Source organism: Schistocerca cancellata, chromosome 11, assembly GCF_023864275.1.
Source record: "Schistocerca cancellata isolate TAMUIC-IGC-003103 chromosome 11, iqSchCanc2.1, whole genome shotgun sequence".
In the NCBI taxonomy this organism is placed as follows: Eukaryota; Metazoa; Arthropoda; class Insecta; order Orthoptera; family Acrididae; genus Schistocerca; species Schistocerca cancellata.
Window position 1 is genome coordinate 38,158,535 of NC_064636.1, and position 24,621 is coordinate 38,183,155.

At 46.5% G+C, this 24,621-nt stretch overlaps 1 protein-coding gene and 1 long non-coding RNA gene across 2 annotated transcripts in view; both read right to left on the bottom strand.

Annotated features, from left to right (window-relative positions):
- Window positions 1–24,621, bottom strand: part of LOC126108485 (ankyrin-3-like) — a 512,755-nt gene that overhangs the window by 249,866 nt on the left and 238,268 nt on the right. The gene's annotated exons all lie outside the window — the stretch shown is intronic.
- On the bottom strand, window positions 690–15,013 carry LOC126108489 (uncharacterized). Its single transcript, XR_007523534.1, has 2 exons — window positions 14,739–15,013; window positions 690–992 (listed from the first exon to the last, which is right to left on the bottom strand). It is a non-coding gene; the product is annotated as an uncharacterized LOC126108489 (long non-coding RNA).

Consider the following 24,621-nt stretch of genomic DNA (forward strand, 5'->3'; position numbering starts at 1 on the left):
GATTTTGCCAATTCATGGAGATATTAAATACCATGAAAAATTAAGTCTGAAACTAGGCATAAGATTCAATATACAACAAGACTAAAGAAATTCACAAGCAACAAATTGATAAATATCATAGAAGCTATAATGAGCTGTTATATTTATGGACATTGAATACAATATTTGGGTGGTCAGGGAAGTAAATAAATGGAAGAGTAAAAATAGCCTAGGCTGCTTTTCTGTAAACTCAGTAGGGTTTGTAACGTTGAACTTCCTAACTGTCCAAAAGGGGAAGTTTGGAAATATGAGGTTTACCAGCTTTGACTTTTAGTAACGAGATTTCCCGTGGACTTCAATTCAGAATGAAAACTATTCAAAAGCTGAGGTATCTTCCGACAGCAGTACTGAAAATGTGTGTTGGAAGTTTCTGTAGGTATACAGGAAAATACACATAGGATTAGGGCGCAAACTGGAGTTGCAGATATAATTGGGGCTATAGTTGGAATTTATTGTATTCAGGCATGACACAAAGCCAAGGAGATCGTGTGGTCATTCGACCGAGGAAAATCCTCGCTGCCACTATTCGGAGATGTAGTAAGAGCATTTAAAAATGAATCCACAGAGAGTACAAAAAATTTAAAATAAATACACAGAGATAACACACTTAGTCTCTTGGTATTTGTTAGTGATATATATGAACAGTTAGATTCAGCTACCAATTAAATATTTATTGGGCGTGGGCAAGAAATTGTGTATCTGTTATAAATCACAGTGATTGAGAAGTTAGACATGTCACAATAATAACTTTATACAATCTGGCTGTGATCTGAGTCGCAACTAGGAGTTGCAAGTAGCCTTTAACATTCAAGCTATGTGCCATCTTGCTGAATTTTGTACTTCTTCCTGTGAACCTCTTCTTTTTTTCATGTTCTTCATCTTCTTCTTCTTCTGCTTCTTCTTCATATTCTTCTTCGGAGGGCTCTTAGTAGCTTAGTGCACCACTCTTCAGGCTACAGAAGATAATAAACAATAAAAGAAGTCATTAAAAATGGTGACTCTTAAATTGTAAAATGGCGGGAAATCGTGGAATTTAAAATATAAAACAAGAGTTGGCAATGCAAAGTAAAACATTCAGTAAGCAGACAGGTGCAATAGTAGACAGACAATTAAGAAATACGGCAACAGTATGGTCTCTGTTCACAACAGATAACAACTCACACCTAGCAACAATATGGTTTCTGTTCACTACACTTTAGAAAAAGACACAGAACACTTTAACACTCACTTAAAACTCTGCACTAAAAAGTTGGCATGGAGATGACACACCACAGCCTAGGGCAGAATGGTTATGGAGAGGGGGGTGGGGGGTGGGGGGACATGAACATATGAGGGGAAAAAAAAGGGAGGAGGTAAGGAATACACTAACAGGTGGGGGGGGGGACTCATAAGGGAGGGCAGGATGGACATGAGAAGGAGTGGGTAAAGGCAGAGGAGGGGTATGCAAAAGTACTCAGGGGACAGAAGGGAGTCAAAGACAGAATATGCAGGAAGAGGGAAAATATGAAGAGGGTGGGGCCAGAGGAAGCCTAGGAAAAAGACAGAGGTAGGAAGGGGGAGGTGACGATCAAAGTTGATAGGAGGAATAAATGGAGGGAGAAAGGGCATCTTCAGAGAGGGAGAGTTGACAGAAGGCTCCTTGGGAAAGGAAATGAAGTGTGTAGAGGTAGATGGTTGGGGGGCACAATGGTGAAGGCGCAGCAGAGGGCGGGGTTGGAGAGGTGAGGAGCAACCAGGGGATGGGGGCATCAAGTCTGCAGATGGTGTATAGGACTCTGATATATTCAAGGAAAAAATAGCAGATCGGGGAAAGGAATCAGGTAACAGAATTTCCACATGGGGGATGGGAGACGTATACAGAAGGAAGGGCGAAGTGCAAGGTGTAGAGGATCTGGAGGGATTTATAGAATTTGGGTGCGGCAAAGATCCAGGCGGGACTGGCATAGGAGAGGATGGGATGGATCAAGGATATATAGGTGTGGAGGATGGTAGAGAGGTTCAACCCTTATGTCCGGCCAGAGAGGAGTTTTAGGAGACGGAGGTGGTTGTGGGCTTTGGGTTTGATAGGGCGGAGATGAGGGGTCCAGGTAAGGTGATGGTCAATGTTAAGTCTAAGGTAGGTGAGGATGGGGGAGAGGCAGACGGGATGGACACAGATGCTAAGGGAAAAATCAGGGAGCCAGAAGGAGGGAGCGGTACGACTTACGATGATTGCCTGGGTCGTGGAAGGATTGATTTTGAGGAGCCACTGGTTACACCATGTGGCAAACAGGTCAAGGTGATTCTGGAGAAGGCATTGGTTCCGTCAAAGGGTAGGAGCGAGGACAAGGGAGGCGTTGTTATCAGCATACTGCAGGAAGTGGACTGGAGGGAGGGGTTTGGGGCATATCTGCTGTGTACAGGAGGTAGAGGAGAGGGTAGGGGACAGAGTCCGGGGCAAACCCACAGAGGGCTAGAAGATGCAGGAATCGGTGTAATGAACACTGACATAGGAAGGGTGGTGGAGAGGAAGGAGGCAGTCAGACGGACATAGGTGATAGGAAGGGCGTAAATCTGGAGTTTCAACAGGAGACTGGGATGCCATATACAGTCGTATGCCTTTTCCACGTCAAGGGAAACAAAAATGGTGGAGCGGCTGGAGTTAAGTTGGAGGGAGAGGAGATGGGTGAGGTATAGGAGTTGATTGTTGGCAGAGAAGGAAGGTCAAAAGCCACATTGGGTGTTGGGGAGGAGGTGGTGTCGGTGGAGGTGGTGATGGATGTGCCAGGTAAGGATGTATTTTAAGAGCTTGCTGAACACTGAAGTGAGACAAATAGGGCAATAGGAAGAGACATCAGAGAGAGGCTTGTTAGGTTTGGGGAACATCAGGATATGGCAGGTTTTCCACAGGACAAAGTAGAAGCTGGCGGCAAGGATTACATTGGCAAAAACTACGTTATAGAGGGTGGTAAGGGCTGCAAGAAAGGAGGGAGGGCAGTGTTTGAGGTGGCGGCAGGAAATGTGGCCACGGGTGGGAGAAGTGTTGTGGTTAGTGCCGAGTGTGAGGCTGATGTCCTGTGTACTGATGTGAGTCTTAAGTTCTCATGGTGGTGTGTGGCCCAAGTACTGGAAGTTAGGAGCAAGGGGAGGAGGGAGCGGTGATATCCAGACATTTGACAACGTCGGGGAAGAGGGAATAATCAAATTGTGGATCATCTGGAATGGAAAAGACTTTGGATAGGTGGGAGGTGAAGTGGTTGGCCTTACTGAAGTTGTCTGGGAAGGGACGGTCATCAAGGAGGAGAGGGTTTTGCAGGGTAGGATGGTTTCCAGAAAAGGCTTTGGAAAGCAGACCAATAACTTGGAAGAGTTATTGGGAGTGTGGCGTTGAGTTGTAAGCGTGTCTATCACCAGGCAAAGCATTCCTTCACAGTAACCATGTCCTGTGAACCTCTTCTCTAGTTGTGATTCCAGAGACAAGTAGCAAGCGTAAGTCGCAAGTAGCAAGATAAACGGTGCAGTTAACTGTGCCGTGTGAGGCTCGTGTTCCTGCTATCATGTATTTTACACCCTGTTTTTAATGTACTTCCACCTCACTACATTAATTTAAATTACTACTGTCACTTTGCCTGACCGTGACTGGCACTAGCAGAACATTTCGATATATCCCGTCTCATAGTATCTTTGCTCGACTGCTATTACTTCCCGGACATTGTCTGTCGTGAGTTCCGGTCGTGAGTTCAGGCCACCAGTCAGTTGGACCGCGTCTGGAGCGCAGTCCGGACCTGCCATTCAAGAGTTGCAATGTGGCACTGGTGCAGTAGGGTCGGAGCAGCGGTGAGGTCGGCGTCGACACGGCTCGCCCGACCATTGCTGCCTCGCAACACTTGAGCCGGGCCACAGTCTCGGTGGATCGTCAGTCTGTCATCCTAACAAACGACGCATTTTGGCTCGCCGATTGTTCGTGAGTCAGCTGTGTGTGTGTGCATCGACTCCCGATTTGTCATCGTGTGTGCTTACTTACTGTTGGGTATCGTTCAGGTCTTCGTGCAAGTGTTTGTCAGGTTGTGTGTGTAGTTGGCGTTATTTCCACTGACGACTATTTTAGATGTTGTCGGCATTCTGAGAGGAGTCGGTCGGTTGCTGAGGACTAGGGAAGTTATCTCCGAGCGGTGCAATCGGTTGGATCTGCTGCGCATCCCTGAGCAGTGTCGAAGTGTGTGTGGAGCTGTCCCATCGCTGCAAGCTTCATGGTTCACTGACCGAGGATGTTAAAGTTGAGTAGGGGTTTCAACTATCCAAGCCACATCCATTCATGTTGTGTGGTTCATTTCGGTGGTTCACTGTTGGGGAAGTTACCCTGTGAGCAGCACCGAGTGTTTCTATTGGTGAAATTTAGTCACCATGTGGTCCAATTAACTATATTGGTTGACTACAATTCGAGTGCACCAGCGGAATTTTCTCCCTTGTGGCCGTGAGTGTTCTGGTTACTTGCCCTGTCCACTGATGTAAATTCACACAGTGTTCCTTTTGGGTGAAGTTAACTACATTACCGTATTTCAAATTCAAGTGTACCAGCAGAATTTTCTGCCTTGTGGCCGTTAGTGGTCCGGTTACCTGTCCTGGCCACTAACATAATTTCAGGCAGCGTCCTTTCCTCATCTGTTGTTGCTGTCCAACATGGTGTGTAGTTTTGACAGCTAATACATATTTCATTGTAGATAATCATGTTCGTGACCTTTTGTGTTTGAGTTCTCATGTACTGATTGGTGGCAAGGAATTTGTTGTGTCAGTCAGTCCGAGGCGGTCCCCTGGTTGAGTTCCGTCGGATCAAGTGTAGTTGGGCTCACCACCTGTCTCACCTAAGTGAACAAGTGCAGACCGACCTCCCTGGAGGCTTCTCAGTGCCGTTTTCTTTATTGTCCTTCTCACCAGTGTTTAATTGTCCATTTACAATCTTTTATAGCCAATGATTTAAAAATTCTTGTTTTTACTGGACTTTATGTATTTTTGAATTTTGAAAACCAATTGTGGGCTTTAAGCCGTTTAAAACCTTATCCTTGAGATTACCCTTTATGCAAAAACATTGCAGCCTTTTTTGCCTTAAAGGATTATGGTAATATATTTTAAAAATTTCAAATTTAATTGTGGCTCTTACCCACTTGTATTGCACCTTGCATATGTTTGTTCTATCTGCTTTTGCCTTGAGGCTTTCCAGCCTAACTGCGATAACATATATATTTTAATTATTTCATTTGCTATTTTAACTGCATTTTCATTTTATTGACTTTTAAGATTTCTTGTTTGGAGGCCCTCAGCCATGAAATAGTTGCCCTTTTGAAACTCATAGTTCTAAAGATTCGGCTATGTGCTGTTTTGGTTTAATGGTGCTATTAAATTACAATAAATTACAATTTTGTGTGAACCCTACCGACACCTTATTTGGCCCTTTCCACAATCCTAATCACCTGTTCTGCCCTGCGGGTTTAGTGGGCATCTCATTAACATTCAGCGCCATGTGGCATCTGTTGGCCGACTTTTGTACTTCTTCGCCTCAAATTCTCTCTCTCTCTCTCTCTTTCTGTCTTTTTTTTCCTTTATTGAGTTTCAATTCCACATTAAGTAGGCAGGCTGGCAGTAGTTTAGTATTCTGCTGTTCAGGCTATAGAATTTTTAAAAGATGATAATAAGATAATAAGTAATAAAAGCAGGTGATAAGAATGGTGACTTCTAAAGTGTAAAATGGCGGAAAATTGTGGAAGCTAAAATATGAAACAAGAGTTGGGGATGCTAAGTATAACACACGTAAGCAGACAGGTACAATAGTAGACAGACAATTAAGAAACACGGCGACAGTCTGGTTTCTGTTCGCAAGAGATAAAAAAAATCACACACAGCGACAGTATGGTTTCTGTAAAAAGTTGGCATGGAGATGACATACCACAGCCTAAAACAAATATGTGTGTGTGTGTGTGTGTGGGGGGAGGGGGGGGGGGGAAGGACCCTGATATATATAAGGGGCAAAAACAGTGGAGGAGAGGAAAAACCAAAGGGAGGGAAAGAACCAACGGAGACAGAGGAGTCATAACAGAGGCCAGGGCAGACGTGACACTGAGAGGGTAAAGGCAGAGAAGGGGAATCAAAAGTATTCAGCGGAGGGAAGGGTGTCAAAGAGAGGGTAGGTGCGGAAGTGGAAAAACAGGATGGGTGGAGGGGGCAAGAGGGAGCCTGGGGAAAAAATAAAAGTAGGGACAGGGAGGTGAGGATCATAGTTGATAAGAGGGATAAATGGAGGGAGAGAGGGCATTATCTGGGAGAGGGAGCTGTCGAAAGCCACCTTGTGAAAGGAGATGAATGGTGTGGAGGTGGGACAGAATGGTGAAGGCACGGCAATGGGTGGGGGTTGGAGAGGAGAGGTGCAACCAGGGAATGAGGGGGAGGTGTAGAGGGCACGGATATGTTTGAGGAAAAGGAGCATATGAAGTAAAAGAATCAGGTCATAGAGGATCTGTGTGTGGCATTGGAGGTCTATGTGGAAGGTGAGGTGGAGTGTGTGGCTCTCAAGGAATTTTGGGAGGGGGGAGGGGGGTATGGGGGGATGGTGGAAATCCAGGCGTGACTAGTGAAGCAGATGATGATGGAAAGGATCAAGGGTTTGTAGTTGTGGAGGATGGTCAGAGACGAGTTTAAGAAGACGGAGGCAGTTGTGGACTTCGGACTGAATAGAACGGAGATGAATGGTCCAGGTAAGGTGACGGTAAATGGTGAGTCCAAGGTAGGTGAGGGTGGGGGAAGAGGGGAACAGGACGGGAGCAGATGGTAAGGGAAAAATCAAGGAGATGGAAGGAGGGTATGGTAAGAACTACAATGATTGCCTTGTCCTTGGAAGGATTGCTTTTCAGGAGCCACTGGTTGCACCATGTGGCAAAAAGATCAAGGTGATTCTCGAGAAGGCATTTGGATCGTTGAACAGTAGGAGCGAGGGATGCCATTTGTAGGCCTTTTCCATGTCTAGGGAGACAAAAATGGTAGAGCGGCAGGAGTTAAGCCGGAGGGAGAGGAGATGGGTGAGGCGTAGGAGATGGTTGTTGGCAGAGAATGAAGGTCGAAAGCCACACAAGGACTGCAAGAAAGGAGGGAGGGCAGTGTTTGAGGTGACAGCAGGTAATGCGGTCATGGCTGGGAACAGAGTTGCGTTTAGTGCAGAGTGTGAGGATGATGTCCTGTGCACTGAGGGGAGTGTTGAGCTCCAATGGCGGTCTGTGGCCTAAGTACTGGAAGCCAGGAGCAAGGGGAGGAGTATCCATACATTTGATGACGTTGGGGAGGTGGGAATAAGCAAATTGGGGATCATCTGGAAGTCTTGAGATAGGTGGGAGGCAAAGTTGTTGGCCTTACTGAGGTTACCAGGAAAGCGACAGTCTTCATGGAGGACAGGGTATTGTGGGGTAGGACAGTTTCCAGTAAGGCAGTGGAAAGCAGACCAGTACTTTGAAGAGATTATTGGGAGAGCAGCATTGAGTTGTGTGCATGTCTGTCTCCAGGCTCAGCATTCCTTTGGACTAAGATTGTTCCTGAAGTGTCATTGTGATTGCCGGTGATGAGTGAGTGTGTCTCAGTCATGGGAGTGGAGGATGGATTGGTATAGTTGAAAGGATTCACGAATGAAAAGGACGGTACGCGGGCGAGGGCTGGGTGGTGATGGTGTACGGCTTTTGTATCGATATGGGCAGCTACGGCATTCATCAAGGTCTGGTGGAGGAAGGTAGCAGTTTGGGAGATGTTGTTCAGATATTGGAGGGTAGGGTTGAGGCATTTGTCCTGGGTGTATATCGAGTCTTGTTAGGCATTCCGGTTGCGCAGGAGTAATCGTGGACAAGTTTAGGAGGAACATCAGGATGAGGAAAGGGGCGGGGATAGCAACCATCAAAGATGCTGAGAAGGATGGGGGTGTGGTCGCTACCAATGATGTCAAGGCTTTTGGCGGTGATTGCCCGAGGAGGTTGGGAGATGCCAAAATCGTGTGAGGAGTGGTATTGGTTTCAGGTCAGGTGTGGGGCAAACCTGGTCTCCCTGGAGGCTGGTGATAAACCAATGCCACCACTGGAGGTCAGCAGGAGGACAGCTGTGGATACTGATGTCTGCAGCAATCTCATATGTGAAGATGGTGCGTTAGATGTGGGCCAGGAAATCGTACGGTAAGGGGGTGCAAGGGCAGATGTAGATGGTGGCACATGTGATGGTAAGGGTGGGGAGAAGAGGCTGAGGGTGAGATTCTCAGAGAGATTGTTGAGAAGAGGTTGAGCCAAAGAGGGAGGTGTTTAAGGTGGCAACCCTACTACACATTAGTCTGTGGAGATGGAAAGACGAGGTTGGAGGAAGGTTTCATTGAGTGTGAAGGCTCCACATGGTGTTGATTTAGGGTATGCAAGAGTATTCTGGTAAATGATACTGTAATGTTGTTGTGCCATTGTGGGGGAGATTTAGAAGAGGGTGGTGAGGGAGGTGAAGGAGAAGTGGGCCAGCTTGTGGGAGTAGGTGGCATAGGTGGTGAGGTGAAAGATAGAACAGGCAGCGAGGGCAGTTTGGGAAATGGTGTGGAGGCATTGGAAAGGGTGGATTTTTTGTAGGACTATGGTGATAAAGTGGATGATGTCCTTTGCAGTAGGAGGACGGCAGAGGGAATTGTTGGGATGGATGTGATCATCTAGTGGATGGACGGGGATGGTGAGCTCTGGGGTGATGGGAGGAGGCTCTGCTTTACATTTATATGAGTAGGTAGAATGTGATTTGTTACAGGTACTCGTATTACAGGAGGGGGAAGAGGCAAGGTGGGGGCAGTTCTTGAGGAAGTGTGAATCTTTGCAATGGGGACAGGTTGGGGGCTCTTACAATCGGCAATGACATGCACATTATATTTAAGACATCATTGGCAGTGGTAGGATTAAAGGGGGAAATGGGAGGGGTCAACTTTAAGGCATCTATTAAAGATGAGGGCTCCCTCTGTAAGGAGACGGTCAATGGAAAAGAAGGATTCAGTGATGATTATTATAAGGCGTGTCGCCTCTGCATCATTAAAGGTGCGACAGGCCAAGCATATTTCAAAGTCAGTGTGGGAATTGTGTTCCACCAACACCTCAGCCTCCATGACCACGGGGCTAAGCGTCATGATCACAGAGGTGAAGGTCGGCAGATATCGGGGAGGCTGAAGCTGTCGGGGAGAGGAGAGGGCGTGGTAGGGGGTAAGGGTGGCTCGTGGGCCAAAGTGGACCCATAGGATTTTTGAGAGGAGATCAATGTGGAAGGATGCATGGGGGTGGAGTCCTTGCGAGGAATGGGAAGGGAGATAGGGGCATTGGGGAGGTATTAACAGATGTCAAGGGTGAGGCTGCAGGTGTCAGGGACTTGAGGGTCAGGATTTGAGAGGATGAAGGAGTGGAGCAAAGGAGGTGTAGGAGTGAGGGATGGGGTTGTATCCATGGGGATGGGTGGGTCACGGGGATCAGTCGTTTTCTTTGTGGATAGGGTGGGGCAGGGTCAACATTAGGGCATTTGGTAGGTCTCTTGGATAGGACAGGTTGAGAAGGACGCTATGGGGTGGGTTCGAGGTTTAGGTGTCAGTGGAAAGTTCCTCCCTAAGTGTCAGGTGATGGAGTGGGTGGGGACGTGGGTGTGGCAGAGATTGTGGCACGGCATACTGAGATTTGTGCTGGCTGGGAGCCTGATGTAGGTGGCGCAGAGAGTGGTGGGAAGTCCGGAGATGACGATGGAGTGGCAGCTACAGGTGAGGGAGAGTCGGGGAAGTGATGGGCGTAAACACCACAGGAGTAGGATGAACAGGGAGGGAAGGGGTAATGGTGATGGGATCTGCTGAAGAACTCCATGTGATGGTGGTCGGAGCAGTGGAAGAGGAGGTGGAAATGATGGAGGTGGTAGGGTGGGCCACGGTGGTGGTGAGCAAGTGGGGGATGAAGACGGTGACAGCAGTGGTGACGGCAGAAGCGACGAGAAACGGTGGCATTGGCGAAGAACTCGGCAATAGTGGCAGCAGCAGCAGTGACGAGATAGCCCTCGACGACGTGAGGGTCAGCAGCAACTCCACCAGGGTGGTGGCGGCAGCCCTCTGCAGGCAGTGCCGGTGGTCCAGTGACTTACTCTGGGCAGCAGTTGAATGATGAGGGCAACAAGGACGGAGGCGAGGGCAGGAACTGGTGTGGGGCAGAGCCCCACCAGAGCGGTGGTGGTGAGCACCGGGCAGCAAAGGCGAGCAGTGCGTGGCAGTGGCTGTGGCGTAATCCTGGGATGTGGGAATGAGGGAGTCCGACCCTCAAGATTTCTCTCAACCTCTTGTCTAGTTGCGATTTCAGTGACAAGTTGCAAGTAGAAGTTGCAAGTAGCAACTAAAATCACCAGTTATAATTGAATGCCGTATGTGATCTGTTATCCTCTGCCGGCCGGTGTGGCCAAGCGGTTAACGGCGCTTCAGTCTGGAACCGCGTGACCGCTACGGTCGCAGGTTCGAATCCTGCCTTGGGCATGGATGTGTGTGATGTCCTTAGGTTAGTTAGGTTTAAGTAGTTCTAAGTTCTAGGGGACTGATGACCTCAGATGTTACGTCCCATAGTGCTCAGAGCCATTTTGTTATCCTCTATTCGTACTTTGTTTGTTATTGTGTCTCACAATATGGGTGTATTGCATGCTTATGGTCAAAAATATGAACGAAGAAGCTGATTTTCTCTGAGAAAAATTTTATACTCAGTTGAGATTTGGGGCAGCCGAGTAATGTGAAGGCCGAATAAAGGTTGTGGTAGCCTTCCATATACACCTCCCACACCCCATGCGGATCCTAAACGACCTGATTCCTTTCCATCTGCTCTTCTTCCTCGAACATATCTGCATCCTGTACACCTCCCACAGACTTGATCCGGCCATTCCCTGGATGTCCCTCTCCTTTTGAACCCACACCCACAGCCGTGCCTTCATCATTGTGCCCCACCTAACCTGCACCTCTACACCCTTTATCTCCTTTCCCAAGGTGGCTTCCATCAACTCCCACTCCCAGATGATGCCCCATCTCCCTCCATTTATCCCTCCTTTCAACTTTGATCCTCACCTCCCCCTCCCTACTGCTGTCTATTTCCCAGGCTCCCCGTCCCTCTCCCAGCCTATCCTGTTTTTCCCTCTTTCCCGGCTACACTCTTTTGAGTCCCTTCTCTCCCCTGAGTACTTTTCATTTTCCGTCCTATGCCTTTCCCCACACCCTCTCTTGTCCACCCTGCCCCCCCCCCCCCCTTATGAGTCCTCTTCGTCCATTGGCTCCTCTCCCTTACTTTGCTTTTTCCTCGCCTCCCCCCCCCCCCCCACCGACCTAGGCTGTGGTGTGTCATTTCCATGCCAACTTTTTAGCGCAGTGTTTTATGTGAGTGTTAAGTGTTGTGCGTCTTTTCCGAAGTGTTGTGAGTAGGAACTATACTGTCACTGAGTGTGATTTTTTTATCTCTTGCAAACAGAAACCAGACTGTCACTGTGTTTCTTAATTGTTGTCTACTGTTGTACTTGTCTGCTTCCCATGTACTTAATTAGCATAACCAACTCTTTGTTTTATATTTTAACTTCCACAACTTTCCGCCATTTTACAATTTAAAATCCACCATTTTTATTGCCTGCTTTTATTACTTATTATTATGTTTTAAAAATTCTGTAGGCTGAAGAGCGGCATACTGCTCCAGCCATGTAGGCCAATATCACTACTGACAAGCTTTTCAAAGGTTTTAGAGAAACTAATGCATGCCAGGATAGTTAAGCATCTCAGTGAACACAATAGCTTCAGCAAAAGTCAGTTTGGATTTCAGAAAGGTTTGTGAGTGGTAGATGCAATATTCGCATTTACTCTTGGAATCTATCAACAAAAAACAAAGTGATTGGCATATTTTGTGACCTAAAAAAAGCATTTGACTGTGTAAATCACCAAATTCTTTTACAAAAAGCTGCACATCTCGGTATAAGTGGTGCAGCAGGGAAATGGCTCAACTCATATCTGTCAAACAGGAAACAAAAAGTTGTAGTAGATAGTCAAGATGGTGTCCCAAATGATCTTCCTCTCTCTACGGAATATTGTAGATTCACCATTTTCGCGGATGACACTACACTACTTATTGATAATTCAGTATATAAACTTGAGGTAATGGCAAATAAGGTTTTAAATGAAACGGTGAACTGGTTCAACATTAATGGTCTTATTTTAAATTACTGTAAAACAAACTACATTCAGTTCCACAAAACATCCAAAGATGAGGAAATATTTGTAAAGATAGGTGAGCAGACAATAACCAGGGTAGATTCCTCAAAATACCTAGGCTTGCATATTGATAGCAAACTGAATTGGTCAAACCACATCGTGGATCTGTGCAAAAGACTAAGTTCAGTAACATACGCATTGCGCATTGTTTCTTCTTATAGAAATACGGAAACCATGAAGTCAGCGTATTATGGTTACTTTCATGCAATTACGGCATATGGAATTAATTTTTGGGGAAATCAGCCACTGGCTAAAAAAGTACTTTGTGTACAAAAAAGAGCCATAAGCATGATGTGTGGAGTCCATCCTAGACCCACATGCAGGAATCTTTTTAAGAAGCTTGAAATACTTACACCCACTGCGCAATACATATTCTCATTGATGTGCTTCATAAGGAAAGAAAAATCCATCTTTAAGCTGAATAGTGCATATCACAGTCACAATACTAGAAGGAAACATGATATCCACTATGAACAGCCAAATCTAAGTATGGTGCAGAAAGGAGTCCATTTCAGTGGCTGTAAGATTTTTAATGCCCTCCCTTCAAGAATTAAGTGTTTGGTAGACGATGATCTCCTATTTAAAAAAATCTTAAGGCAGTTCCTATTGCAAGGATCATTTTATACATTAGAAGAGTTCCTGAACTACAGTGTTTAACATTTCTTGTATTGTAAATTGCAAATGTATGCCCAAATTTGTATTTGTAAAACGGAATATTTTTATTGTAAACATATATTTTGCACTGTTTATTTCTCTGTAACACTTATTATTTCGTAATCTTTATCTATCTCTAAAATGTGAATCCCTCTGGAAGGGGTTGGGCTGGCAGCAGCTTAGTATTTTTATTTATATATCTCTTGTTCCGGTGATCCATGTTGTGACACTATCACAGGAGTGTGTATTTTAAAATACAGACAAAGGTATAGCTGTGTATTATACTGTTGGAAATAATATCAGTCTAGTGAATACAGCTGTTTAATGTTTGGTAAAAGTTACATAGTAGACACCAGATTGAATTTTTTGTAGTTTATGTACAATATATGTGTGTAATATGCATCAAAATACTCATCAGAGACTTAGCCATTATCTGGTTTTAAAATCACCGTGCAATTTTAACTTCTTTTTCCTTTTTATTGAGTTTCGAATCCCTCTGGAAGGGGTTGGGCTGGCAGCAGGTTAGTATTTTTATTTATATATCTCTTGTTCCGGTGATCCATGTTGTGACACTATCACAGGATATGGAACGTGTCAATTTTACAAGCTTTTGGCCAGAGTTACATAGTAGACACCAGATTGAATTTTTTGTAGTTTATGTACAATATATGTGTGTGTATTTTTTTTTTTGTTTTTTTTTTCTGTAGTGGGACCTAAGTTACTGTTTACTGTTTTTGTTTTATTTTATGTATTACCATACATTCTGGCCAAAAGCTTGTAAAATTGACACGTTCCATATCCTGTGATAGTGTCACAACATGGATCACCGGAACAAGAGATATATAAATAAAAGTACTAAGCTGCTGCCAGCCCAACCCCTTCCAGAGGGATTCGAAACTCAATAAAAAGGAAAAAGAAGTTAAAATTGCACGGTGATTTTAAAACCAGATAATGGTTAAGTCTCTGATGAGTATTTTGATGCATATTACACACATATATTGTACATAAACTACAAAAAATTCAATCTGGTGTCTACTATGTAACTTTTATCAAACATTAAACAGCTGTATTCACAAGACTGATATTATTTCCAACAGTATAATACACAGCTATACCTTTGTCTGTATTTTAAAATATTGCATTAGTAATATTCCCAATTTCAACTTGTATCTGTAAGATCAGTGCTTTCCAATGTTTGACGTGCACATCATCAATTTTAAAACACGCAAGCTTCTGTCCTAACCTAGAGATTGGGCTACGCTACAGGTCAGTCCGTCATCACAATCAACATTCAAGGATAAACGTATCAGTATCACACTCTACCAAGTCGTTATCATTAAATACGTGGCAGAAAATGTGGGGGAATCGAATGTGAATGGAATATTCGTTATTCAGTCTCAGTATGGTTCACATCTATTTATCATTCCTTTCTAATCACGTAATGACTTCAGTTACGCACTGTACCAATACTCATTTTGCACACTTTATTATCAACCATGGCTCCTTTACGGTGCGAATTCTTCAAGAGTCATTTTGAATCTTCATGACTATCTCTTCTAAATGTGGATGAGTGCATAGAGCATCCAGTAGTCGCGTCTGACAAAATCACGAGAATTATTAAAATTTTATATTGCTACTAATTACTAGCGATATAATTCACATTATACAACTGCTAATACTTCTGGTAATGAAAGCACTTGAGTGGGGGGAGGTTTCACACTTTGCGCAAGCGATGCCCCCAGATTTATTTACAAACATAGAAACTAACCTTACTTCTGACAAAGACGATGTAAAGACGCTGTGGCAACTTTTCCAGTTTTGCTGTCACTGGCATTATGAATTATCGATAAATCAAGTGACTTTCAATGAATGTAGTTCAGATACTTGTGAAGGCGCAACAACGTGGTTAGAACCCGTATTCGAATTATGAGCTCCTATGGTACTGTGTGGTAATTTGCGATGTAATTCTCAATATCGCACTATCAATACTTTCACACTAGTTCCATTAATTTAAACCAAAGCCAAATGAAGAACATAGGTAAACCAAACTTAATGCTGATCGTGTCGTAGTAACGAAATTTAGTGTGTGAGCTCACATATCTTACATATCAACTGAGCATCAAACGTTGAAAATATTAACATTACAATTATAATGTTATTTATATAGAATGCACTACTTTCACTAAACTTAGGAGCATGATCAATAACAATCACGCCTTTCAAAAATTAAATCATTAATTGTTATTCCAATTATAACGTTATTTACAAAGAACGCATTACATTCAATAAATTTATAGGCGTGATCAATAACAACCACGCCTTCCAAAAATTCAAATCATCAGATAATGTAAAGTTTATTTATTGTAATTATTACGACGCAATGATTAAATATGTAGAACATTGTACCACAAATATTGCTAGGTATGAAGTATTCACTTCATAATTAATTGGAATATACATGCGATTATAGCAGCAGAGTAAAAACAGTTAAAGCGAGGGACTTCTTTATTACATCCATCGTCTGCCTGCAGAACTTATAATTGCAAACTGAAATGAAATATGAAGAATTTAAATCGTTTGGAGTGAAGCTCCGAACCGCAGTGTTGCTAGATGTTACCGACAGATGGCACCCTAATACGCTGAGTGAGAAAGTGTTGTGGGTCTCTCATTCGCTTTGCTAACAGCACTCAGCAATCGGCAGTTACCGAATATTTGTAGCCACACCAGTCTTATACATTGCTTGTTTAAAATGGGAGATGTGATGCATTTTGAAAAGTTTTATGAACATTTTACACTCGTGTTGTACTACTATTTGCATTTGACACATTTTACTGTAGTATAAAAACAGCTATAAAATGCCGAGAAATTAAAAAAATCGTTTATATTATTCGTATTACATTTGTATATCTGTTATAGCTTTCATGTCTTGTTACAATTCCATGAGTCCTGTAACAATACAGCGCATACAAGTAAACAAATAATGAAAGCGTATTGCTTGAACTAGATATCTTACTATATAGATAGAGACAGTCTGTTTTGTTGGTTCAGTAATATGCCTTACATTTTAGTATCATTCCAACAAGTTATCGCGATCAAATGTGACGATTCATCGCATATCAGTTCAAGCTAAAATACTGTTTGTGATGTGGCATCTTTTCTCTGTTCCCCAAATTCCCGTTTTTTGTCCCTCTTTATCAAGATTTGGTTCCCCCTCAGAGGGGGAGGTGGGCTAGCAGCAGCGTAATATGCCGCTCTGCAGCCTACAAAATAGTTTAAAAACATAATGAGTGAAGAATAAACGATATAACCAGGAGCTAAAACGGTGACGGGTTAAAACCGTAATAGGGCGTAAAGTTGCGTAACTTAAATTAGAAAACCAAAGGGTCGGCGATGCTGATTAAAATAAATAGTAATTAGACAGGCACAATTAAAGAAACATGGCGACAGTTTGGTTTCTGTTCGCACGAGTTGCAAAAACACACCCAGTGACTGGATGGGGTCTGTTCACAACACGTAAAAACAGGATGCACAATGCTGTCACATCACTGAAACACCGCACTATGAAGTAGACACGAAAGCAGATCGATGAAGGGGGGGGGGGGGGGGAAGCTGGCTGACAGCAGAGGGGGTAAAGGGGGAGAGGAGAGGAAAAGCAAAAGGGGGAGCCGATGGAGGAAGAGGACACAGAAACAATGGGGGCAGGGAGAAGGCGACAAGGAGTGGGGTAGGCAGTGGAGGGAAAAGCAAAAGGATTTGAGGGGCGAGAAAAGGAATCAAAAAGAGGGTAGGTGGGAGAAAACAAACAGGATAGAATGGGGCAGTGGAAGCTCGGGAAAAGGACAGAGGGAGGGATGGGGAAGTAAGGATCAGAGTTAACAGGGATAAATGGAGGGAGAGAGGGCATCATCTGGGAGGCAGAGTTGACAAGCCACCTTGGGAAGGGAGATGAAGGGTGTAGAGGTGGAGGGTAAGAGGGACACAACAGTGAAGGCAAGGCAGCGAGCGGGCATCAGAAAGGAGAGGAGCAGTGAGGGAGGGTGAGGGGGGGGGGGGATCGAGTCGGCCGGAGGTTTAGAGGACTCAGATATGCTTGAGGAAAAGGAACTGATTGGGGATATGAATCAGGTCATAGAGGATCTACTGGGCTAAAGGAGGAATATATGAAAGGCAAGGTGGACTGCATGGCACTCAAGGATCCGGAGGAACATATAAAATTTGGGGGGGGGGGGGAATCCAGATGGGACTGGCATAACAGAGAATGGGGGGCAGACAGGGATGGTGAGCTCTGTGATGACGGGAGGAGGTTTTACTTTACATTTAGAGGAGTAGGTAGGATGGGGTTCATTACAGGTGTTACAGGGGGGGAGAGAGGTTAGGCTGGAGTTCTTCGTGTAGTGGGGATCTTTGCAGTGGGGACAGGGAGAGGGGATTTTGCAGGCAGCAGCGACATGGTCATTGTACTTAAGGCAGCGTTAGCAGAGGTAGGATTGGAGAGGGAATGGGAGGGGTCAACTTTGTGACATATATTGTAGATGAGGGCTCCCTCTGTAAGGAGGCGGTCAATAGAGGAGGATTCTGTAAGTAGGTGCATAACGTAAGTCTGACTGGGATCATGAAAGATGTGACAGGCCGAGTGGATTTCAATGTCGGGATGGGAAGTTAGTTCTGCCAACACCTCTGCCTCCATGATCACGGGGCTAAGCTTCATGATTATGGCGGTGAAGGTCAGTGGATGTTGCGGAGTTTGAGGCTGACGGGAGACAACTGGGTGTGGCAGGGGGTAAGGGTTGCTCATGGGCCAAATTGGATACATGGGATTTTGGAGAGGAGATCGGTGTGGAAGGAAGCATTGGGGGATTTAATAAGAATCGAGTGTTTTTAAGGAATGAGAATGGAGATGGGGGCATTTGGGAAGTATTTACAGATTGCAAGGGTGAGGGTGTGGGTGTCGAGGAATTGAGGATCAAGATTGCAGAGGACGATGGTGTGGAAGAAAAGGTTTGTCAGGGGTGGGGCCAGAGTCGCGTGCATGGGGGTGGGTGGGTCACAGTGATCAGGGGTTTTCTTTGTAAATAGGGTGGCTACAGGGTCCACATTAGGGCATTTAGTAGGTTTCTTGGACAGGACAGGGTAGGAAGAGGGCTGAGGGATCAGTTGCAGGGGAAGGTGGCGGGGGACAAGTCCTCACTGAGGGCAGATGATGCAGGGGTCGATGGCACAGGCGTCGCAGAGACTGTGGCACTGTGGGTGGTAATCCGTGCAGGCTGGGAACCTGTCATAGGTGATGCAGTGAGTGGTGGGAAGTCTGAAGTTGGCGATGGGGCGACAGCTAAAGGTGAGGGAGAGTCGTGGGGGGGACGGAGGGAAGGGAGGACGGTGATGGAGTCTGTGGATGGGTTCCATGTGATGGTGGTTGGAGTTGCTTAGGGGGAGGTGAAAATGAGACATGGTGGTGGTCTGCTAGTGGGGGGTGAAGATGGAGACGGTGCTGACGGCGATGGCAGTAGGGACAAGAAACAGCAGTGGCAGCTAGGACAGTGGTGGTGGCGAAGGACTGCAGCAATGGTGGCAGGAGCAGCGGCAGTGGTGACAAGGGTGACAAGGGGGGGGGGGGGCTGTGATAACTCTAACAGGCAGTGAAGGTGGTCCAGGTCCAGCAAATCCCTCGAGACAGCGGCTGGGCAACAATGGCAAAAGTGGTAGCCCAGTATCCTCGGCTGGAGTGCAGTGCCGGTGTCGGCGGCAAACACCGGGTGGTGGCGGTTGACGGACGGACAGACGGACGGCGGCGGCAGCAGTAACTGCCAGCACACGGACAGCGGCAGCAACCAGGGCAGGGGGCTCTTCCAAATGCGTGATTCCCCCACGAGTGTAGCCCTGGCAGCATAATCTTCTCACTCGGACTCGAGGGGATTGATCCTCAAGAATCCGTATTTCTGTTGGGCAGACTGTTACTTACAGCATCTATCACTTCAGGAGAGCTGAGGAACATAGTGTCAAAAGCACATCACTTTTGGTTTAGCGAACACGAAATTTACCAAAATACATCATAGCTCCGATTTTTAAATGAGCAAAGTATAAGACTCGCGTGGCTACAAATATTCTGGTACTACCAATTGCCAAGTGCTGTAAGCAAAGAGAAGGAGAGAGCCACCACACTTCCTCAGCCAGCATGTCAGGCTGCCATCTGTTGGTTCTGGGGCTTCACACTAAACAATTCGATTTCAGTTTGCAATTAGTTGGAAGCAATAAACACCTCCTTTGCTCCCACTATTTTTGTCTGCTGCTATAAACGCATATATCTTCCAATTATTTACGACGATGATACTTCACAGCTAGCAATGTTTGTGGTAGAGTCTTTTATATATACGACTACTTATCACATTTCCTTTCAACTCCGAATGGCCCAGATACGAGGGTTGGAACCCCTCAGGTCCAAGTCGAAGAATTTTGTTGCCTGGGCTACACTCAGGGTGTAATTGTCACTTTGGAAGAGCCCCCAGCCATTGCCATCCTTTTGTCCGTCTGCTCACCGTTGCTGCTGCTGCTCACCGCCCAGTGCTCGCCACTGCCACCACTACCGCCACCACCACCTGGTCGTCGCCAAGATCACCTCCCGGTGCTCACTGCATCCCAGTGCTTGCCACAACCATCACCGTCGCCACCTGGTGCTCGCTGTCGCCACCGCCACCCAGAGCCTGCCATTGCCGCTGCCATCCAGTGCCCTACATTGCCACCACTACCCAGTGCCTGTTGTCACCGACGCTATCCAGTGCTTTCCAGCGCCGCGCCTCCCAGTGCCCACTGTCACCACCGCCACCTGTTGCTCGCTGATGCCGCCTGATGCTCGCCACCTGCATCACCGGCCGTTGCTCATCGTTGCAGCCACTGCCGCCAATGCTGCCCCCCGGTGTTCGCCACTACCCAGTGCTCGCCGCCGTCGGCCCCTTATTTAGTTCCTTTCCCTCTTCGGCAACTCCTGTCACCAGTGGACACCGCATTCAATAATTGACACCCTGACTACCACCATCATCTCCACCTCCCCTTCCCTTTCACTCACTGTGCCCTCGTGGAGTGCTTCCTCTGAGCTTAACCCATCTACTCCACCTCCCCTCCTCACAGTCTCCTCTCCTTCCATCTCCTCCTCATCCCTGTATTCCCACCTCTATGTTGCTCCTTCCCCTACTTCTTCCCCTGCTCTTATTCCTTTTCCTGCTCCTGTCCCTTCTTTTGGCCCCCCATCTACAATCGCCCGACAAGATGACTTTTCCCCCCTTCCCACCTGCTCCACTACAACTCTCCCTACTTCACCTGCCTGAGGCAATGCCTACCACGCCACAGTTGCCAACACAGAGAGCCCCACTTCCATTCCCAGTGCCGCCGCCTCCCAAGAGGGGCCTGCCTCCCACCACCTCCTCATCCACTCAGTCCCTCACCCCTCCTCCCAGGCCACACCCACAAAAAAACTCCCAAGCGCCCTAATGGCGACATCATCTCTAACCCCTCCTCCAAAAGAACACTGCCTGCCCCACTTCCCTCTGATCCTGCCATGGATACTACCCCTTCACCCATTTCCCCAGCCTCAATGCTGTACACTTTCATCGTTGCCAACTATGATCCGAAATTCCTAGATGTCCGCACTCTCACTCTTGAAATCCGAAAATACATCCCCAGTGCCCCATTACCCAACTTACCCCTGGCGTAGACTCTGTTCTCATCAAGTACTCCTCTCCCTCTTTCCATACTCATCTCCTCTGGCGCCTTCACAGTATCATCTTGGCTCCCCATGCGTCCCTCATCCCTCTCCTTACATCCTCCTCTCCTCGTCAGCTCCAACCCCCTCATTGTTCGCCAACCCTCACCACCTTCATCACCAAACTCAGCCCTGTGATCACAGAGGCAGAGGTGTTGGCGGAGCTGAATGCCCATCCTGGCCTGGAAATCCGCTCGGCGCGCCATATTTCCAACTCCTCTGGCCCTTCCATCCTCATGCATATGTTTACTGTGTCCGCCTCCTCCATCAATTACCTCCTCGTACAGGGAGCCCTGATTTTCAACTGCTGCCACCCTGTTGACCAGTCCCATTCCTCTCATCAATCCTACTGCTGCGAGTGCTGTCTCCTGTACAACAACAACCTCACCCAAAACTGCAAGAAGCCTCCCACCTGGCCCCATTGTAAAGCCTCCCACTTCTTTAAACAGTGTCCTAATCTGGCCTCTCTCCCTGTCTGCAACACCTGCAATGAACTCCACCCCACCTACACCTCCAAATGCAAAGCCAAATCCTCTCCAACCAACCCTGAGCTCACTGTCCCCATTCACCCCACTGACCAGCACACCCACCCAACAATTCCCTCTGACCTCCCCTTATGGCTGAAGACATCATATGGTTCCTGACCATTGTCCTGCAGAACTTCCACCCCTTCCAACACCCCCATGCCCTCCAGCAGATTTCCCTTTCCTCTTGCTCTGTTTTCCATTTAAATACCTGTGCCACCTACTGCCAAAACCAGGCCCACTTTACCTTCACCACCTAGACACCATCGTTTAAGCCCCTCTCTCCTCATCCGTCTTCCTTCCCCACTCTCACCTCCTGGGATGTCAACTGTATCGTCTCCTCTACGTAAACATCCACTCCCTCCCTGCCAACAAATACCTCTTCATGCATACCCTATCCCAGCACCTGGTCGACTCCTTCATCCTTAATGAAACCTTCCTCCAACCTCACCATGTTGTCCACACCTCTCCTTATCTACTTCATTGCACTGACAATCCCCTACCCCTCGCGTGAGGCAGTGTCGCTATTGGCCACCTCAAGTATTTCCCTTCCCGGCCACATCCCCTCCTCAATGACCTGACTGAAGACCTTCTCATCATCTTTTTCCCTCCCTCACAATCACCTGTACCAATATCTATGTTCATCCTGCAGCTCCTCTCCCCTACGACTTCATTTCCCAAGTTGACCGTACCTTCTCCACCTATGTGATCACTACTGACCTCAAAATCCACAGCCGTGACCCTGCCAGCCTTTGCCAGTGGCATCAGTACCTTGCCATCCTTCCTGGTGATCTCGTTCCTCTCCCACAACACACGCATCCTGAAAGTAACCCTACCCTGGATGTTATCTTCGCTTCCCCCAACCTCTTTGGTCATATCATGGTGGATGTTCTCGATCCTATTGGCAGTGACCACCTCCCCGTCCTTCTCACCCTCTCCTCTGCCCATGGACCCCTGCAGCCTCCCACCCACCTGCCTCTCCAAAGTCCATCCACCTCTTCCCTGACAACCTCAGTAAAGCTAACCATTTAGCTTCCCACCTATCCAAGGTCTTCTACATTCTTGACGATTCCCATTTTGATTATTCCCTCTCACCTCCATCCTTGACAGCATTCATACCTCTGTCCTGCCACTTGCCCCTAGTTTCCAGTATTTGGATCAATTACCCCCTCTGACATCAACACTCCCATCACCGCACACATAACCACACTGATCCAGCTACTTTACCTTACCCAACAACCCAACATTACTCCCGCTACTTTGCTATCTTTGTTTTCATTGACCTCCAGAACACTTACGACCGTGTCTGCATCTTAGGCTCCCCTTCAAACTCCAGACCTATGATCTCCCCATCAATTTCGTCCATTTCATTGCTTCCTTCTCCTCCCGTCATCCCTCTTATGTCACTATCCACAATTCCAACTCCCAAACTTTCTATCCCTCTGCTGGCGTGCCCCAAGGCTCCATCCTTTCCCCTCTCCTCTGTCTCCTCCTCCTCACCTTCCGTATCCACCTTCTGTCACCCACAGACATACTCTATGACCTCACCACCTTCCCACAACTTCTCCTTTTCCTTGAACACATCCGCATCCTGTATGTCGTTTGCCAACTCGATGCCCCCCAACCCGTGGTGTCCCCCTTCCTCTCCATCCCCAGCCTGTTGCTGCACATTTACTATTGTGCCGCGCCCTTTCTTCATCTTCACACCCTCCATCTCCTACCCGAATGCAACTTTGAGCACCTACCCCTCCCAGATGATGAACTTTGAACTGACATCTACCCCACCTACCAACTCTAGCCCAACCTTCCTCCCCTATTCCTCAGGGCTCCCTCTCCCCCCCTTCCCCTTCCCATGAGCAGTTTTCCACCTCCCACACCACCTCCCTGTCCCATGCCCTCCCCCCCACCCCCTTCTGTGTCTCTGTGCTCCCTCCTGCATTATCTTCCCTCTTCATTTGCCACACCACCCATCTCCTGCCTCTTGGTGCACCTCCTGCCCACCCTTTTCTTCCTCTTCCTCCTGCCCCCCCCAGCCCCCCCACACCTTCCTCCCCTCTTTTTCCCTCCTCTCCAGTTTCTATTCCCTCGGCAGTCCCTACCAGTGGTTTTTATTCTTCATAAGTGCTCCATCGTTTCCAGTGGTTTTTTTTTATGTGTTCTACACTAAGTGATTTTAATCATGTGGCCGACTTTTAACTTGTGTTTGCCTCCAGAGTTTTTTAAGTGCACTTTGAATTTGCACCTATGTTCTTTTAAATTTATGTTGGCTTTTTAACTGTCCCCCAGTACACGTCCCTGTATTAGTGTATATTTTACCTCCCATCATCTCCATTTACTGTGTTTTTTATGTCCCGCTTTTTCTCCCCCTTCTTACGCAAGAGTCTTCACTTCTGAATTTATTGTAAGGCCATTTGGCTGAAGAGCAGTGGACTGTATCACTGCCAGCCCTCTCCTGCCCATATGGGGCAAGGGACTGAAAGTACAATAACGAAAAATTTTAAAAAAACTGCATATGGCATTCCAGTATTCTCTTTAAACTCCTAACTTACACTGCAGATATACCCAAGCCAGCCCAACTTGTCCACCTCCTCCAATATGCTGATAACATCGCCTTCCTGGCTCTCTATCTTAACCTTTAACGGTCCCAACGCACCCTCCAAGCGCACCTTGACGATTTCACCACTTAGTGCAAACAGTGTTTCCTTTGTATCGACCCCTCCAAAACCCTCGAAATCCATAAATACATCCCCAGTGCCACCATCACCCAGCTTATCCCCTGCAGAGATGCTGTCCTCATCAAATATCCCTCTCCCTCTGTGACATGCGGCGGTGAAGAAGAGTTTGTACCTCTTTAATTCTGGTGAATTTTGCATCAGAACTGGACACACACTCAACCCCCTCCTTACCTACCACCTAATCGATTATGTGCACAACAGTAAAGAAAGGAACTGATAGTGGACCCTGCTAGTTGGTAAAGTAAGGAGTGTACACTCACAATAATTTAATAAAAATCATTATCTACTCAGTAAAGAAAATGGGAATTTTATCATAACGGATGACAGGAAATGGGACTCTACATCTATCTATGAAATGGTATGTGGATTAAATATTGCAATGTGATTTATTGTAAATCAGAACACAAAGGTACTTGATTGTCAATACAAACTGTACGCTAAAGGTTAGGTCATACTGAACTATTATGAGAATAAGAGTTGGCTTGAGGCCAAAAAGACAAACAATATTTCTATCCTTCATGGCTGAAACATTTAACCTCACTTACACTGTTTCCCTGAACAGAAAGGATGATAATTTTGCACGGTGATTGACTGACATGATGGTCCATTCATCACTAACCAGGATTGTAACTGCAGATA